At 46.9% G+C, this 18,208-nt stretch overlaps 2 protein-coding genes across 10 annotated transcripts in view; one reads left to right on the top strand and one right to left on the bottom strand.

The window, feature by feature from the left end:
* Wcy (WW domain-containing adapter protein with coiled-coil wacky) overlaps window positions 1-13,805 on the bottom strand; it is a 50,767-nt gene extending 36,962 nt beyond the window's left edge. For both annotated transcript variants that reach the window (XM_071698993.1, XM_071699080.1), the window contains exon 1: window positions 13,320-13,805. The gene's annotated coding sequence lies outside the window, so the exon portion shown is untranslated. The remainder of the gene's footprint in view (window positions 1-13,319) is intronic.
* Window positions 3,498-18,208, top strand: part of LOC139769164 (adenosine receptor A1) — a 164,592-nt gene continuing 149,881 nt past the window's right edge. For 2 of the 8 annotated variants that reach the window (XM_071700595.1, XM_071700037.1), the window contains exons 1-3: window positions 3,498-4,929; window positions 8,675-8,755; window positions 9,339-9,771. The gene's annotated coding sequence lies outside the window, so the exon portion shown is untranslated. Of the gene's footprint in view, window positions 4,930-8,637; window positions 8,756-9,322; window positions 9,772-18,208 lie in introns of all 8 variants that reach the window. The other 6 variants (XM_071700514.1, XM_071700343.1, XM_071700266.1 and 3 more) reach the window with 6 other exon arrangements.

Raw genomic sequence — 18,208 nt, 5'->3', positions numbered from 1 at the left:
TTCGCAATACGAGCGCCGCCGATGGCCCGCTTGTTGCCGCCATCGGCGACATTCGTCATCCCCGCCGATTCTCGCGACTCGCGCGAATACAAAACCGCTGCGAATCGCGCGTTTTGCATCCGGCACTCGGGCGCGACTCCTCCACGGCCGACGGGAGCCTACGTTCGATTTCATCTCGGAATAAACGAATCTGCGAACGCAAAAATTGATTCGAACGTAACGATCGTTCGCTATGGTATCGATTTGCGCGCCTACGCTATGCGCTACTATTTCCGAACACTAAGTGTAAAAGTCAAACGGCAACAACAATGGATGTTATTTCAAATAAAAACCGATTTATTAGAACAATATAGATATCAATAGTTAACGTTTCGACTTACTTATTGTTAGTCTTCCTCAGAATGCAATAAGAACAAATCTGATAAGATTATATGTCATAAAATAAATAAAAAGATGAGTAGATATCAAAAATAAATAAAAAATTGACTAGTAATCTTATAATAAAATGGTTAAATACATAAGCGGATCAATCAAACGCAATTGGATGAATAACTATGGTTAATGATCGGACTTAAGTACAAAAGTATATTAATCGAAAAACGAAGCAGTATAGTTTAAAAGTTACAAATAAAACTCAGTCATTAATTATATATTAAGCTAGAAATAAATTATGATTAAAAACTTATATATAAGTGGTCAAGATGAATGAGAAAAAAGATATTTCCGAACGCATGTCGGTGTTTCTAGTCGCACCGCCGGCGCCGTCGAATTTTAAGTTTGTAAATTGATCAAAAATCTGAGTTTGTTAGCAGTTCCATTTGAACTCGACTTGGAAACTTGACTTCTTTTTTATTACTATTTCATGTAACGTGACGTTATTTAGAAGATAACTTTTCGAGGGACTTCTCGTTTAGAATTAGAAGTGAGGTCAGGAAGGACGAGCGCATTGTTTCGCGAGCACTTCACGGCTGTGTGTCCTCACTGTGTCCAGCCGATTTTGACGTCTCAGCTCGTTTATCATCGAGATATCGCATTCAGCGTAAACATGGAATGAGGGTCACAGCCGTATTTGGCGGTGAGCGCAAGGCCTGCATACGAAAATAAGCCTCTCGATAAAGTCAATGGGCGAATCTCGTTTTCGAGCTCAAGTACATACTTCGTCCTTAGAGTGCACGTTGGACGGGATTTGCGTTCTTGGAATGTAAAAAAAAGGGAAAAGCCCGTCTTATCTTATCATCTGGATTAAATAAATTCTTCACATTTTACGGCCGTCAAGCGAATTTCTCGCTTAACATCCGCAAAGTGAATGTGAAAGGTCGTAGGTCGGGGAAAGTGAGATACGCCTACGCGCGTGGGGTGCTTTATAAATATTGGGAGATTGTCGGGGTACGCACGAAATAATCTGACGATACGATAACGTAACCGGGCGAGGCTGCGCATTTTTACGTTCAAACATCTCGATATTGGAGCTTCCACGGCGCGGCGCGGCGCGGCCGGTGCACGAGTGGTAAGCTTTCCCTTTTTTTGCTCGTGCCTCGGCTCTGTACCTCGCTACAAGATAGACAGGGTAATTGCAGTGCCGCGTCGTACATACGCCGGCGTTGTACGTGTATAAAGAGCTTGTTTACCTGGCGGGCAATGGTACGGCAGGGAGGGGAGGGAGGGAGGGACCGGCGCGGAGCGTTTCCTCGTTCCGCGGGCGTGCACTTTGAAAATATCGCTCGAGAGCCATAAGCGTCTCAGACTATCTGCTTTAGGTACGTCGTCGTTCATATTAAGCGAAACGCGCCGGGCGCGCTTTTCATCTCGAATATACGGAGCAATTGAGAAAAGTCGGTCGACGGAACGGTATAATTGCGAAAACATAAACCGCGTTATATCAATAGATTCACGTAGCGTTCTTACTTCGCATAAGGAGTAACTAGCAACTTAAATTTCTCACAGGAAGAGAAACAGAAATGCGTACGCATTTCCCGTCACCCGTACGCGAGGCGTTTTTCATCTGACTGCGCGTCCTGAAATCGTCATTAAAACACTCCTTTCTCGCAATTAGAAATTCACTCGGCGTTGTTTTGCACGCGTTAGACGTGGGTACTTTGATCTTGGTCGTTTTCCGCGTACATCCAGCGCAAAATGCGAATTTTAATAATTCCATTCTATAATTATTGTTATATAATTAGATTCCAATAAGAATTCAATCGTATTCGATGTCACATGGCAATCATATTCGAATAAGTACGAAATTCCAAAGTTTCATTAAACCCTAAGCGTGCGCTTATGTAGCTCTTTGCAGGCTTATGCAGGCTCTTAACAGCCTTATTTAGACCGCTTACATATAATAGCCTAATTAGAATAATTGTTCAATATAATTTAGCTGAGCTTCGAGCGCCTTCTTTGAAAAAATTAACCCTCTTTAAAATATAACTTTAACCTACTTGCGCGAAATAAAAGTAGCCGGCGGTCTTTCTAAAAGCAATTACTGGAAGCAATTTGCTCGTACTTTCAGGACGTACTGTAAATTAGCCGCGGCAAGAGTGTACCGGCGTCGCATGTGACGTGCACGGTACACGTAATTTCCTCGTCGATTATGTTCCAGCGGCATAACAGCGCTTCTGTCAGTTTCCTGCCCGCGCACACGGGTACGAAGTCTCACTTGGGACCGGTCGAGAAGAAGGGCTGCCGGAAGCCCCGTGGAAAAGGGCCGGAAGTATCCTCCAAGCGGGCAGAGACCAGACCTACGACATCGCTCAAAGGACCATTCCCCTCCCTTCTCGAGCTCGTTACCGCCGAACCGTGTCCTGAAGTATAGCACCACAAAGCGAAGTACAACTCTCGACCACACGTGGTCCGCTCGACAAGCACGTCCGTACAGCCGCCCAGAGCACCTAGTGTGTCATCAAACATCAACGACGTCGACAATCACGACGACATCGACGACGGTCAACAACAGCGACCACCGACCAACGGACTCCCACGCCAAATCCCATCGACCTTTCCAAGTTCATAGGGAGCGCGGCGCACGTCCTACGGATGGCGCGTAAAAGAAAAGGTCGATTCGATAGGTGGAGAGAGAGAGAGAGAGAGAGAGAGAGAGAGAGAGGGGGGGGAGAGACGGAGAGATGGCGAGAAGTAGGAAAGAGAAAGAGGGCGAAAAACCACATTTATCGATATACTACCGGATCCAACGCCAACGATCCCTCCCCAAAGAGCGTACAACGACTTGGGGTATACAGAGCGCTTCGGGCATTGAGTCAAGATTAAAAGAAACGGCGTATACGGCGCTCGCGTATAAAAGCGGACAAGGGGTGAGATAAAGAGAAAAGAGACGAGAGGCGAGAAGGACCGAGAGGGAGATAACGCGGAGAGACGGGTATACACTCTCGCGTATACGGCTATACGGCTGCCTCTCGTCGCGCCTGCGCCTCCGGTCGGAAAGCTCCGGCTCGTTCTCTCGGTCCTCGTCGGTCGTAGCCGTGATCCTCCGTTCCGCCGGTGTCGCCCACCTCGAGCTCAGTGAGCCGGTGTGTGAGCGCCGCGACGCCTAGAACAGCACTATCGTCGTCGGAGTTTTCGTTGTCGTCGTCATCGTCGTCATCCTCGTCGTCGTCGTCATTCCCGTCGGCGTGGATTTGGCGACAATCCTACGTTTCCCCTTGTCCTGGTCGTCGTCGTCGTCGTCGTCATCGTCGTCGCTGTGGTCGTTCTCGATCGAGCGCCGTCTGTCCTCGTCGTTCTCGTCGTCGGCCTCGTGATCATCGTTCCATCGTCGTTCTCGTCATCGTCATCGTCATCTTCATCATCATCGTCATCGTCACCGTCATCTCGCTGCTCTCTCGTGGGTGCTGGCGCTGTCCGGGAGGCACGCGACTACTCCGAGTTTCCGTGCGCGAGTCGCAGTCGCCGCGGGAAGAGAGAGACGGACGAGTGCAGTACTACCACCTCGTTCCTCCCCCCTTCCGCCTCTGCCACCTCCTCTTGCTCCATCTGTCTCCTCCGCACCTTCGCTCCTTCTCCTACTCTCCCTCTCCGCCTCTCTCTCTCTCTCTTTCTCCCTCTCTTACTCTCTCTTTCTCTTCTTCTGTATATGCACGCTCTCGCCCTCTCCGTAGCCGTCGTCGTCATCGTCGTCGCCGTCGCCGTCGCCGTCGCCGTCGCCGATCTCGTCGCTCTCTCTCTCTCGTTCCCACGATCACGCTCGCCCTTCGCACAACGACGCCACGCCGCCGCTCGTGTACCGTGCACCGTGCCCGGCCATCGCACCGTCGCCGTCTTCTCCTCGCCGCTTTCGACTCACGTGCTACGCTACACGGACACACGGCCACGCAGCTACGAGACAGATCTCGATTTCACGTCCCGCGAGTTCTCCCGTCGTCCGTCGCCCCGATCTCTCCCTCGGCATCGAGAGACGACGGCCGCAAGGGCGAGTGCAACGGGGAGCGAGAGCGCGAAGGATAGAGAGGAGTGAGTCCGAAGGAGCGAGAGAGAGGGAGAGAGAAAGAGAGAGAGAGAGGGAGAGGAAAAGACCGGAATACGCGACGCAGAAGAGGACGGAGGATGGTGTAGACGTCGTGGCGTCGTGTCCGTCGTGCCCGCGGGACTTCCGAGGTGGACATTCGTGTAAGAAAATGTACTCGCGTGACGGTCCTTAAACTTCGCCTCGGGCGTGCATTCTCGTGAATAAAAGAGGGTACGAGAGAGAGAGACAGGAGTGGGAGAGAGTGGAGTCGGGGTGTCTGTTACCGGCAGGGAGGGCGTTAGAGCGAGAGCGCGGAAAAACGGGGGAGAGAGAGCGAGAGCGAGAGAGAGAGAGAGAGGGTGCGAGCGGAGAAAGATAGAGGGGTGGCTGGGAGGGAAACGTACGACAGAGAAGATAACGATGCTCGAACGTGATGCTATGTACGTCCGCGAGGGTTGTTCCGAACGACGCCGGTAAACCGAATGATCATTTGATTCCTTTTGGATTGCGTGATATACGTTATGAACGCCGCGATGCCATGCCTACGTCCCGCGGTGCGTGTCGCTACGAGCGCGCCTCGCGGACTTTGCGCGACGACGATCAACGCGAACGCGTCGGCGGGTAACGGCAACCCCGACGAGGGGTATGTCGGGCCGACACGCTGGTCTCGTCCCGTCTCCGCTCGGCTCGCTCGTACTTTGCGATCAGTCTTGTTCGATGTTCTGCATAATCGTTCTTACGTATACTCATCACATGCTTGCACGCAATTTACTGTTGGTGTATATTTGCTACTTGAGATGATCGATGTATGCACGTTGGTGGTGTGTTGTCCGGCGCCGATTTGATATCTCTTGATACATGATAACGACCCGTGCCCGCGTCGCTGATTGATTGCCATAAATTAAGGAGGATTCCAAGTGCATACCGAAAACAGCAAATTATAAAGAATTTTATATTCGTGTTAAATATTTTTTAGGCATAAACAGTTAAATCTCAGTTCAGATATTTATATGAGTTTTTTCTATTTTTTAGCACTTGGATTTCCTCTAATTTATACGGTATTCATTTAGCGCCGCCTTCACCGCTGAATGTTGCCGTTCAATTCTAAGTTTTATGTATGTACATATTATAATATTTATAATACGAAGATCGCATTCGATGTGCAACGTCGTGGGATGAGCATCAGATAGATTTAACGTTAAATGCGCGATGTGAATACGAACTGATGATGGAAACTCTGGTATCCCCGATGTATCCTTGCAATATGAATGCATGTATCTATATAGCTTTCATATGAAAGGAATCAAGTGCCTTTATGTTAAAACCGAGAAATAGCCTCCTAGACTTGTCTCTAGAAAAAAAAAACGATATTTTTGTATTATAAGAACGACTTGTGGCATAGCAATGCACGCTTCAATTTGTCTAGTCAACTATTTGATAGAACAATATAATGTATATCTATAAATATATTTGTGTTTATATAAAAAACTTATCCATACTTTGAATATTCAAGTAGAAATATATGTGTTACACGTTTTGTAAACTGAATACACTTCTTCATCTGTTCGCGAATGATAAATAATAAAGACTTTTGTTGACCCTTAATGTTATGTCGTTCATCGATTTCGTCGGAAGATAAAAAATTTGCCATGACCTGTTGAATGCCATATAAAAAGAGTCCCTGTTATAACTCCAGAAAAGTTCATATTCTTCGTCAACAAGAACAGCCGGAGAATCGCATAATAAAATGCATCATAAAATAAAAAAAGTTGTGTAAACGCGCGTAACTCGGCACGAAAAATGAACGGAAAATGAAAGTATTGATTTTAATAATTAAATTTATTTGTATAAATTCGCAGAAGTCATGACAAGTCTAGTAACAATTTACTTGCTTATCTTTTTCACAATGAGAGACTATGGAGAAGATGAGTAAATAACTTGATACTTAACTCGCCTCCCTATTGGCTTAATTTCAGTGTTATTTACTACAATTCAACAATAATTAGTGTTTTGATCGATGGAATTTAACTTGCTGTGTTTTTGCCCTCCACCCTCTTCAATCTTTCCCATTTCTCTGTCATTTTGGAATGCCTTATCGAAGTAAGCCTCGAGCTCTTTTAGTGTTAATACAACATAGAATGATATATGATTATCGTTCATTTTCTAAATGTTCTGGTACACACAAAGGAACAATTTGCGAATAAAATGCTGAAATAACATATCACACGATCGATTTGTTTGTCTACTCTTCTTACAAAGGGAAACAATGTTTTATTTATACGTATTCAAAATTTAGACAGATGATGATAAATTGCTCTTTACACGATTCATTAACGCTAAAAAGCTGATGACATCTGAATATATACATTTCACTTGCGGCTTACGATGCGTATTAGTAAAAAAAGAATAACTGTTTGTGCTAAATTTGTACAGAAACATTCGTGTGCATGTAAACTTCTGTAAACGTAGTGTGGTAAATTATGAGAAGCTAACAGTTTAAATAATAATAGAACGTACGTTTATTCCGATAAAACGTATAATGTATGAAGAAAAATAAGAATGTAAAAAAGTAGACACACAAACGAAATTTTCATAAAATATCTCAAAATAGTCTCGTAAACAGGATGTGACAGCTTCTTATAATTTTCAATTCCACAGGAGTCGCACACATAGGGTGTGGACAGTAAATGGCTTGAGCGCGGATACGGAAATAGAACGAGAAAAAAATATGATATAACAGATAAGAATTATAAGACGTAGAGAGAGATAATTTAAAATACACCATGAAACTATATAATGTGAGGTAGCCATGAAAATTTCTCGAGGTTCTTAATAACGCGAGACCAGGCATAACGTATCTGCAAAGTGGCACTCAACTGTAGCGCGCGATGTAACCGGAGATAATTTCGCAGCGAACACGCGCGTGTACGCTCGCGAATGATTCATCGCGCGCGTTTACACGACGTCGGGCGAGAAAGGCGACTATTTTCGGCGCGGATTCGGATAGCGCTCGTTGCGGAACGGAACGCTTTTAACGGTTCTTACGCCGTTAAAACAGGAAGCTGATACCCCTCCCCCCCCGACGTATCACCGTTATCGTATAATATGAATTTATGCGACAATGCCTTTCTATTACGACCGACAATGGAGGCGTCGGCGGCGGCGGTGGTGTAATATTACCAAGTCGCCCCCGTTGTAATGTATAGCCGTATGCGCTCGGCTTTCTCTCTCTCTCTCTCTCTCTCTCTCTCTCTCTCTCTCTCTCTCTCTCTCTCTCTCTCCTCTCTCTCTCTCTCTCTCTCTCTCTCTCTCTCTCTGCGGACCATAAAGCGAATAATATAGCTCGCACGCAAAATGAAATATTTCAATTGCGGGACTCGCGTTAATTGCGCGCGCGCTCGCTCTCGCGCGGGCGCGGCGTTTCAATTATCGTAATGAATTACGACGAACGCGAATTCCGTCGACGCAAGCGCGGATACGAGGTGGATCTCTCCCGCGGCCCGGTCTACTCGATCGATCTCAATCCGGACGTGGCGTTTGAAAGCGCGCGTGGAATATAATGAATATGTAAATATTCGACGGGGTGCACGCGGGGCACGTTGTCGCTTGTAAATAGCGGGGTGCGTGTAACAGGTGGTGTGCTCTCTGTCTCACCCGGCGTTGCGTCGGTTTCGTCGCTTGTCACTCCTGACAATGGCATACACAGGCCGGCGGCGGACCGCGACGATGTAGCGCCGGTGGACGGAAGTGGGTCCTCGGTCCTCGGCCCCTCGGCGTCACCGACGACGTCGTACGCGAACAAAATTCCTCACGCTTTCGCAGCGTGAACCGACGTTTACCAGCGTGAATTCGTATGCCCATTCGTTGCATGGTTCGTCATGCGTATTGCTTGCACGTGTGTATATGTGTGTGTGTGTGTGTGTGCGCGCATGTTACACGTACAGGATGCACATGCATACGTGAGGCCCGCGGGCGCGGAACGTGTACAGGCACTAAAAGTAAACGGCGCATTTTCGTGATCGCTCGTTAACACGCGATAAAATTTACGCGCGCTATAAATAATTGCAACAAATACGGTGTGTCGTTTCTTCTCGAATACTCGTCGTCCGCCGTTTACCTGCCAATAAAATTATCTGAATTTTGGGATCGTCCAGTCTAAGTTGCCCCGATTACTTGTTAAGATTTCGACGAAGCTCATTATAAAGTCCACCATTATAGAGAAATCTTTCCAAATCAAAGTGCGAAGATCGATTTCGTCTACGAACGGCATGCGAATTCGCGCAATTTGTAGGACGTAAGGTATCTTTTAAAGGAATTTATAATGGAAACGTGAGAGACGTAATTAGGCGATGCGATCACCTTAAAAAGTGCAAAATTGATCAACTATGTAAGCGCGAATATATAATTTGTTCTAATCAATTTATTAATTTATTTAAGTCTTGCTAGCAATGGACTCGTACTATTCAGACTTTGAGGAGAAGATTTATGCAACCTCAATGTTATAATGCTCAAGACGCTCCCAGGGAAACGCGAAAAGGAAATGAAATGATAGCCAAGTGCGGCTTAAAAGTTACTTTGGGCAGCCGAGAGCGTTTCCGGTTTATAGTTCGATATAGGGTACAAAAATAACGAAGCTCGATACGAGCTCGTACTATTCACGTCTTGTAAAACGAGCCGGAAGGGACGCGCGCGTCGTGTTCCCTGGTCCCAGGCTCGCCTAATTACGCCATCGCGAAGGGCTTCACGATTCGCTTTTGAAATCACCGTCGCGTTGACCTTCGGGTACCTCGACGAAACGATCGCCGGCACGTGATATGACGTGGCGATCGATATCTTTATGCCGTCCCGGCATGCATTGTGTGAAAGGCGTGATCTTTCGCAGGGCTCGCTCCACATCCCGCAGGCTACTGTCGACTGCAACGTAATCGTCCCCACGAGCTCTCAACCTCGGCCACACCATCGCCGGTCCATCATCGTACCGTACCCTGTATTGTCGTCCGCGCCGCAAGATGGATGAACGAACGATCCGAGGGGGAGTACGTAGTGCGTTCGGCGCGCTGTGAGACGACGAGATGAAATCGCGCGGTGTTATTAACCGGAAGATTCGAATCGATTCGCGTCGCGTCGACTAATCCCGGATGGTGGTGGTGCGCGGCTTTTGATAATCATGATAAGTGAGCGCGTTCTTATCGCGACATTGATGAAACACGTGTGCGAGACGCGCGGGTGATTCGCGCATCGACTTGACTGGCCGACTCGGATCCACGTGTCCGAGCACGAAATCCTTCGAGGAGCAGATCGCTCTCCAGTGACCGGTGAGTACTGCTTCATTCGGTATCAAGTGCCCTTTGTCAGTGGCGTCTGCCTAGTTGCGGGCAAACGGACCGACTGGCACTTCTGGAGACCCGATCGCGAAGGATGTGGAAGCCTCACTGAAGCATCTCTTTCTGTCTCACGAAACAATATTGTTGCAGCCAATTGAAATAAATTTATTTAATTTTACTTAACAGATAATCATTATTTTATAAACAGTTATTTCTGTCTATATGGAAAGTTGGTTGCCCAAATGTTGTCTGAGTGCCTTCTAAAACTATGCAGACGCCGCTATACTTTGTATGTATTTTAATAAACGGAATTAACAATCAAATTGAGAACAATTTGATGGATTACGGGTATAAAAACATTAACGCATTTGTCATTATAATTTTATGCTATCCAAAAGATTTGTCTTTTTTTATAATGTAATCGTTATCTAACTTGTAATCCAAAACGATGCTTCCAAACTTATATCTTGATCCCAAGTCTTCAAGTAGATGTTATCGAGGGTAAAACTTTTTCATTTTTTCATTCGTTTGAAACTTCTACTCTCTTATGAATTATTCAATATAGAATAATATATTCAAGTGTATCGCGCGTTATCAAGATATGCGGTAACTTCTTTCGTAAAGTACATAATAAAAATATAAATAACGCGCGCGTGAGGGGGTTTGAAATATTATTCTATATATACCAAATATGCATTCTATATCCCGAAGTTTGACGATGATATTCTCGTCGTGTGTAGCCGGAATAACAAAATAAAATCGTACTGATATATAAGTTCAGTCTTTCGACGTTATCCCGCAAGTTTTATCGCGGTAAGATCGTGGAAGTTTTCGTTTCTGACATCGTTCGACGCTTTACTCATCACGCTTTCGTTCATCACGGAGGGAGCTTATTTTCTCACGCGAAAAAGCGAGTGTTATCCTTATCGATCGAAGGGCCGAGCGTATCGATGGGATCTTCGATCGGAACGAATCGCCGCAGTGGCGATTCGATATGCCGCGGCTCACATGAAACACCGGCACAATACCGAATGTAATGCACGTTAAGCGCGGGCTCTCTCTCTCTCTCTCTCTCTCTCTCTCTCTCTCTCTCTCTCTCTCTCTCTCTCTCTCTCTCTCTCTCTCTCCGTGTTGCGTATATCTTGACGACGGAATGCAATGAATGAAGCCACCGCAATATCCGCTCGACGGCGATGGAAGTCGTAACTGCCGGCGTGCCCGCCGCGCTATTACTCCTCAATGGTCGGCCGCGGTTAATTGCGAGGCAATATTCAAAGTAATTCTCGGTCCCCGGCAAGAATACGGCCTAATTGACTTGTAAGCCAACGCGTTCGATCGGTGCAGGCTGATTGCAGACGGAGAATAAGCGTTTCCCCGTCTGCGAAAGACCGATATTGCCCGCGCTCACGAGAGCGTCGATTCTTGGTACTCCGAGTACCCCACCGAGGATCGTAAATCGTCTCTGGTGTTTTCGGGGGCACGGAAACTACCTCGAAAATTGTCGCGACCATTACGATCGTTGGGTAATAATAACGTAATACCTATAGCGAGCGTAAAGCGGCGGCGAATGTTACAGAACGTACAAACGCGAAAATGGCATTTCCCGCATTTCTTACCGGAATTAGTAAAAAGCTATCTCGGATAATTGTTAGGCGAGACGAGGTATACTTGCCATTTTGCTACCGGTATTCAATTCCGAGCGGGGACTGCGAGAAAGCATAATTAACGCCGTCGGATTGTAAATTCACTCTAGTATAAATATTTGCATCTCGGAACTCCGCGCACAAAGCCTGCATACATTTGAATATATCTTCTTTCCGCGGAGATTCCGCGGGCGCACCGCATATCGGCGATACGACTAACATCGCGGGGCTCCGGCGGGCTTATTTCAATCTCCGTAACTCGCGACGTTGATCTTCTTGGATTTACAAAATTAAAGCGAATCGACCAAGTGCGGCGGAGCCGAAGAAACGTAATGAAAATGAGAGAAGTGCAGAGTCTCTGATATTTTTATGTCTTGAGAATAAGCACAAGACATGGATTGTTGGAATCTCATTAAGGCATATTATGGGGTAAATCAGGAAAAACACGAGAAAACATTCGAGATAAAATTTGTATTTGTAGGGAGCTTCTCTATCTTCTTTCTGTCGTCTTTCTCATCTCAATTTTCTAAAGTTCTCGTATATTCGTGTATTTTAGGACATATTTACGATGTTTTATTTCTAGTAACTCTATGCAATGCATCATTCTATACAATCACTCTGTAATGTGCCACTCTGTACAGTGCATCAGTGTAGTGCTGTGTTTCGCTAATTTGTAGATTATTTAATTCCATTGTGATTTAACGTACGCCTTCCGCCATTTTCGAAATAAATGGTTCATTTAATTCCCGTAATTTCTGTAATTGTCGTAATTTTCCAGTGGACCGCATCGTCATTCGATTATCGATGTAACGAATTTGCACGCGAATCGACTTTAACCCTTTGTGGCGCAGCGTAATTTCGAGAAACGGGTTCGACGTTTAAAAATCCCTTTTTATTTTGATGACGGCAGCATTGCCTAATGTAATCATCTTCCGTCAGTTACAAACGTTGTGTAAATATTCGTGGAATAATTGGCAACTCGTGGTTAGTCACAATGTTTGGATCGTTATAAAGTACTGTATCGATTCATTGTATGATATAATGCGAAAAGTTCATTAGTACGCCTCTCCGTATCTATAATAGGTGGTCGAGCTCATCGGAATCACGCCCACTCGCCGATTTCGATACTCGCGAAACTTGGACGAGCGAATAAGACGATTCACAAAGCGTAGATATAGGCCTGTGAATCGAGCCGAGGGTTTCGAGCAAACGTGGGCTCAAACGATGAGCGAGCGGAGTCAACGAACTTCTCTCCTCGCGTTTACGTAACCCCGCTCGTGTAAACATATCGATCCCCGCGGGGGCATGTGCGCATTGTAGCTTTATTTCGTGGCGGAGTCGCCCGGTGTGTACCGTCGATGAAACCAGCGGAGAGGATCGAGTTGACCCTCGTCTTCGCGGCCCTTTGTCAGGTCGTCGCGAGCAATCGCATTCCGATTCGCGCGTTACGCGTTACGCGTTACGCGTTCCAATTGGACGCGTCGCGTAAAAGAGAGGAGCAATCGACTAGACATTCTCGAGCGATCGACGCGTATTTTTTTTAGTCCGCGCGAGAGGAATTCCTTCTCGCGTTTACGTACGGAAAACAGAGAGGCGCATCAACGCGACACGCCCTTTACTTTAATTCTCTCATTAGAATGTGCCATACATGAGTATCAACAGGTTTCTTTATTAAGAAGGATATAATTTTAGTTCCATTCCTTTTGAGCTAAATTTAAAGCGTCCAAAATCTCGGCAAATATTCCGAGCTAATATAATATCCTGACGCGTGAAAAGAGCTCGTTTCCCAAACTGTCTTAAATCCACATTTTAAAAGATCGAGCTTACGTAAATCTCATTCTCTCTCGTCTGATCGGTTGAAGAGTTAACAGTCACGATGTTGGGAAAGTTACTCACCGAGTTCGATGCAGACGTCCGATGGCACGTGCCTGTAGCCGCCAACTGCGTAGTGCGTGCTCCGATGCGTAGACGACTCGCGGACTCCGCCGTCGTTGTCACCGTCTTCGGAGGAAACGGGCGAACCTTTTCAGGAACCTGGCGACAGTTCGTTCTTGGAACGTCGTTCACTAAGGCACACCCGCAATTTCACCGTCATCTGTTGCCCTGCGGGCTGTAGGAATATCGATTCGACGTAACGGCTCTTTCCTTCCGGTGTCCCGTTAATTGTGTCAAACGGCACTGGCACCGCGTAAAATTCTTTCCGAACAAAGGCGTCCATGCTCGACCGTTTGAATTTACGCCGCTGAAAAACGCGACGCAGCCTTTTTAGCCTGTGAGAGGCTCGTCGCCAATCCATCGACGTCGATTCGACGCGCAAACTGCGATTATTACTAATGGACGGCAGCGCGGATGAAAATATTTACACTCTGAGACGTGAGCTTCATGCCAACTAATTAAACGCTACCTACCATGGGACGGGAAAGATTATAACTAATTATTAACTTCGTTAAGCATTAATCTGCTTTTCCGCGATTGGTAGTCATTAACACGAGTTAATTAGTCAACCGCTGTTAGTTGTCAACAAGATAGATATGGATACAGTGATATTAAAGAGGGGAAATGCACGCGCGCGCGCGCGACGCGAAATTCAACCCCGTGAATCATCGTCGTTTATTACTTTCGCAATGTCGTCGCATCAGCGCGACTCGACGAGACGAAATCTCGTTAAATAGCCGTTGATTCCGCAATTAAGGTTAACTCAGTTACGCGACAATCGCTTGTAATTTAATCAGCGCGCGTAGTTACTCATTTCCATTATTTTACATAATATCAAGTGGCCGTACTGGAGCGCTAATTAACGGTAGTCGTGTAATAGCGCTGCGCGGTTCTCCCACCCCGGTACCACGTAATTGTAGCAGTTGGGGAAAAAAAATTGCGTCACGCGCGCGTGGAGGAATTCGCGATACATTGCCGCGAGAGCGGCTATAAATTCGCGAAATTCGTTGAGGTGAAAATTTATGCCAAACGTCCGCGTACCGCGATACGGCTCTACGCGTACAGGGTGTCCCACAATTCGCGCATTTAATACTTGTAACACAAGTTTGCGAGTCTTGGAAACGATCCTTTCGTAGAAACGATTCGGGATTCGTTGTCTACTCGTTAACATATATTACAGATCACATCTAGAAGCTTACTTTTCTAGAAAGTAAGTACGAATTTACATCCTTCGAACGAATGAGATTTTATTGAGAAGCAAGGAGGCTTCATTCGCGAAGGAGAGCCTTTTTCTCATCGACATTTTAGTCACGGAAAAACTGCATTCCGTATAATAAATTTGCCACTAAAATTAATGGCGAGTTAATGGTCGGGGGGGGGGGGGGGTTCTGTCGTCTTAATCGTGTTTCGTATTAATATTCATTCCGCGACGCGCGCGAGAAACGAATATTCTTATCGACCTCGCATATCTTGGCCTGGCCGATACCTCTTTCGGGGGCCCGTCGATCGACCAAGCATCCGCTTTATTAACGATGGAAATTAAAGTCGGCCGTCGATCGGCCGCCGCGGCGCGTTTCTGGGACACTCTGTATACGCGCGTGTTCTGGTACACGTGGCCGCTGATATACGGCGGAACGGCGGTGCGCGGGCAACGCCGAATTTAATAACGCGGAACTGCGACGCGGCGAGGTGCGACGCCGCGCCGCGGTCCATACAATCGGGACAATCAACGTCGTCGAGCGACCATTAGTCCACGATTACGGGCGACTTTATTACACGGGCCGCGCGCGCGCGCGCGCCACTCCTAGAGAGCGAAACGCACAATCGGCGGCATTATCGGTAGACGAGTGCTCGTGCGGAAAGGGATCGACCGCGAGTGTGCTCTATCCGGCCGATCGGATTTGCCTCGCAGCGGGCACTCGAGGACTCGAGCCGAGTTCTCGAGACGAACGAGCGCTATCGGGCCGGCGCGCGAAGCGGAGGGAAAGGGGAGAGTAAGGAGAGCGAGGGGGACCCATTCTTAAAACAGCATGTTTAATCGACGGACGTTACTTAAAGGGGAAATGACAATGGCTAATGAAAATGTCTCTTGCGCGTTCGATCGTGACGTGTCGCTCTCTCTCTTTCTCGTTTTCTCTTTCGCTCTTCTTTCTAGGTCTTCCTAATTAAGGATCTCACTATCAAAACGCAAAAATATAACAAAAAGAGTACGGATAAATAAATACTGATAAAGGTAGAATACAATTCTCGCGGAGACCTCGGAGACCTGAAAACTAACTATAATCGCGATCGCGACGTAGGTAAAACAGACGCAACAGATTTTGCTGATTTTATTTCGTCGCAAATAGCCCCTTTAGCGGTCGTTTATATGTCGAGTGTGGCGTGTAAAAAAAAAAGAGAAAGAAAGAACCGGCAGATAAAAGCCGCTGGCCAGACACGAGAAACGGCGATAAGATGCCGATAGCGCGCGCGAGTCCCTCTGTTCGGTGCATAAAAAAACGAACAATGGAACTCATTCGCGATAGCCGCATACAGCCGCCTTTCGCGCAATTATCCACCCGCGCACTCGAGAAAGGAGACCCCGGTCCCACCTGGCTCGACGAGACCCGGCCGCTCGCATCTCGGGCACGCTTCTCACGAGCGGAATAAAGGAAAAAAAAAGAGATACGCGCGATAGCCTGCGTCTCAGGATTGCGTGCCGTTCGGGCGTAGGTAGGAAAACATATATATATATATATATATATATATCGCGTATCGACGGCTCTCCCGTCGCGTAGAGGTTAGGTTCGCCGGTGGACGCGAGGCGAGGAGCTACGACCACGGATGCGTCATCATCGATCCGTGGATCTCTCTCTTTCTCGCGTGCGCGCGCGCGCGCGCGCACGATCGTGACGACGTACGTGAGCGGCGGAGCCGAGAGCGTAAAACTCGACCGAAAAGACGAAGGGGAGAGACCGAGAGACGACACTCGCGGCGCGTAGACGAGAACTCGCGCGTACGACGCGGACGCCGCGGCCGCGGCGGCTCCGTTCCGCTTACCGCGTTTCACCGTTTCGGCAATCGGCTCGTCGCGAGCCGTCGATTCCCGAGGCCAGGTCGCGCGACTCGCCAGCGGCACGGTCGCCATTTTTGACTGACTGCCCGAGCGAGCGTCACGGTACATACGGTACGTAGGCGCGAGAAAAAAAAAAGACGCGCGAAAAGGAGAGTCACGCCCGGCGGCGATTCGCGCTCGGACCGCTCGGACGTAGCGACTCAGGCCTACGTATGTAGGATGTATGTATGTATACTCGAAGTCGAGTGTCCCTAATAATCCTACGCCCGCCGATGTGGCTTTCACGTCACGTCCCGGCCCCGACCGTCGCTCAACGTATTTTAGACAATTACGACTCCGGACGGAATTCTACCTGCAATTCGGCAAATCATAAATATAATCGTGGATACAATGCCCCGCTGCGCCAACTGGATATCGTTATGATTTATATTTATTGATACATTTATTGATAAATTAATCATTATATAGATATTAATTAACCCTCCGTCTGTATACATGGGTCTGCGGCGTCCGAGCCAAAATGATATCTGCTCGTAATTGTAAAACTTGCAAGCCTGCAGAAAATATTTAGTAAACTGTGATTATCTCAAAATGACTATAAAATCGTCAACTACAATGTTATAGACAGACGTTTTGTGAATTTTTTCAGATTTTTCTAAATACTTTAAGGTAAGGAAAAATAGCGTTAAACATGACAGATCCACGTATACACTCCAACGGGGCAAAAAAAAACGTATACAGACGTTAAATAAGAATTATATTTACAGTAGACCCTTGTATAACACGGGGGGATCCATTCTATGTTAGATCCATTCTACGATATAAGAGTAAATGTAAGACGTAAACTGCAGTAAGCTATTGACTAATGGGGTTTTTACAATCCAAGAACAATCGATTGTGGTTGGTCTTGGATTGTAAAAACTGCTTACGACTTACGTTTTACTGCGTACTCTTACGGCAATTGTAGAATGGACTTTATACGAGTCACAGATTATACATATATATGGATTATGTGTGCATATGGAAACACATTTTTTGTATAAAAGGATTTTGCAAGGGTTTATTATAAAAAATGTAAAAAGAATATTGAAGATATAACAGTAAAATATTTTCCATTTCACTTAAAAACAAATAAATATTCAAATTTTTTTTCGTTTTTACGAATCCATGTTATATAAACCCATATTCTACTGTATTTTGTTCACGCTGGCTCGAATCTTCCGCGCAGGATGCTTTTAAAATGCATCTGTAGAGATGTAATAGCATAAATATGTATATTCGCGTTCGTCTTTAAAATATTGATAATCAATGTAGTCCACATGCGGAGAAAACGGACACGAGAACAAACGCGCGTGTCGCGAACCGGCGCGGCGCGGCGCGGCGGCGTCGCGGCGAGAGACGCGCTCTCTCGCGTTCGCGCGAGCTCGCGAAATTGCATGCTCGTATCTTTCGCGCGCGCGCGTCCGCGGAAAGAGAGAGAGAGAGAGAGAAAAAAAGGAGGAACGGAGAACGGAGAGAAAAGGGGACGGAAACACACGCGTGTAATTTCGGCGAATTTTCGTGAAATTGCGCTCACGTCGTTCTCTCGCGGGCACACTGCCATTGCCACGCTTGCCGCCCGCCCGTCCGCCCCGGGTCCATTTTACGGCTGACTCAGCAACGAATTTCACCGACGCGGCAACGAATATTGCTATTGGTAACAGTTTCTGAATACCGTGGGTACCGCCGCAATTTTCACCCGAGACGAATATACCGCGCGCGCGCGCGCGCGCGCGAGCATGGTGGCGGTGGCGGA

The sequence above is a fragment of the Temnothorax nylanderi genome, unplaced genomic scaffold (assembly GCF_030848795.1).
Source record: "Temnothorax nylanderi isolate EJ_2023f unplaced genomic scaffold, tnyl_v1.0 TNYL_tig0001_pilon, whole genome shotgun sequence".
In the NCBI taxonomy this organism is placed as follows: domain Eukaryota; kingdom Metazoa; phylum Arthropoda; class Insecta; order Hymenoptera; family Formicidae; genus Temnothorax; species Temnothorax nylanderi.
Note: the sequence above shows the minus strand (reverse complement) of the source record. Positions and strands in the feature narration are given on the sequence as shown.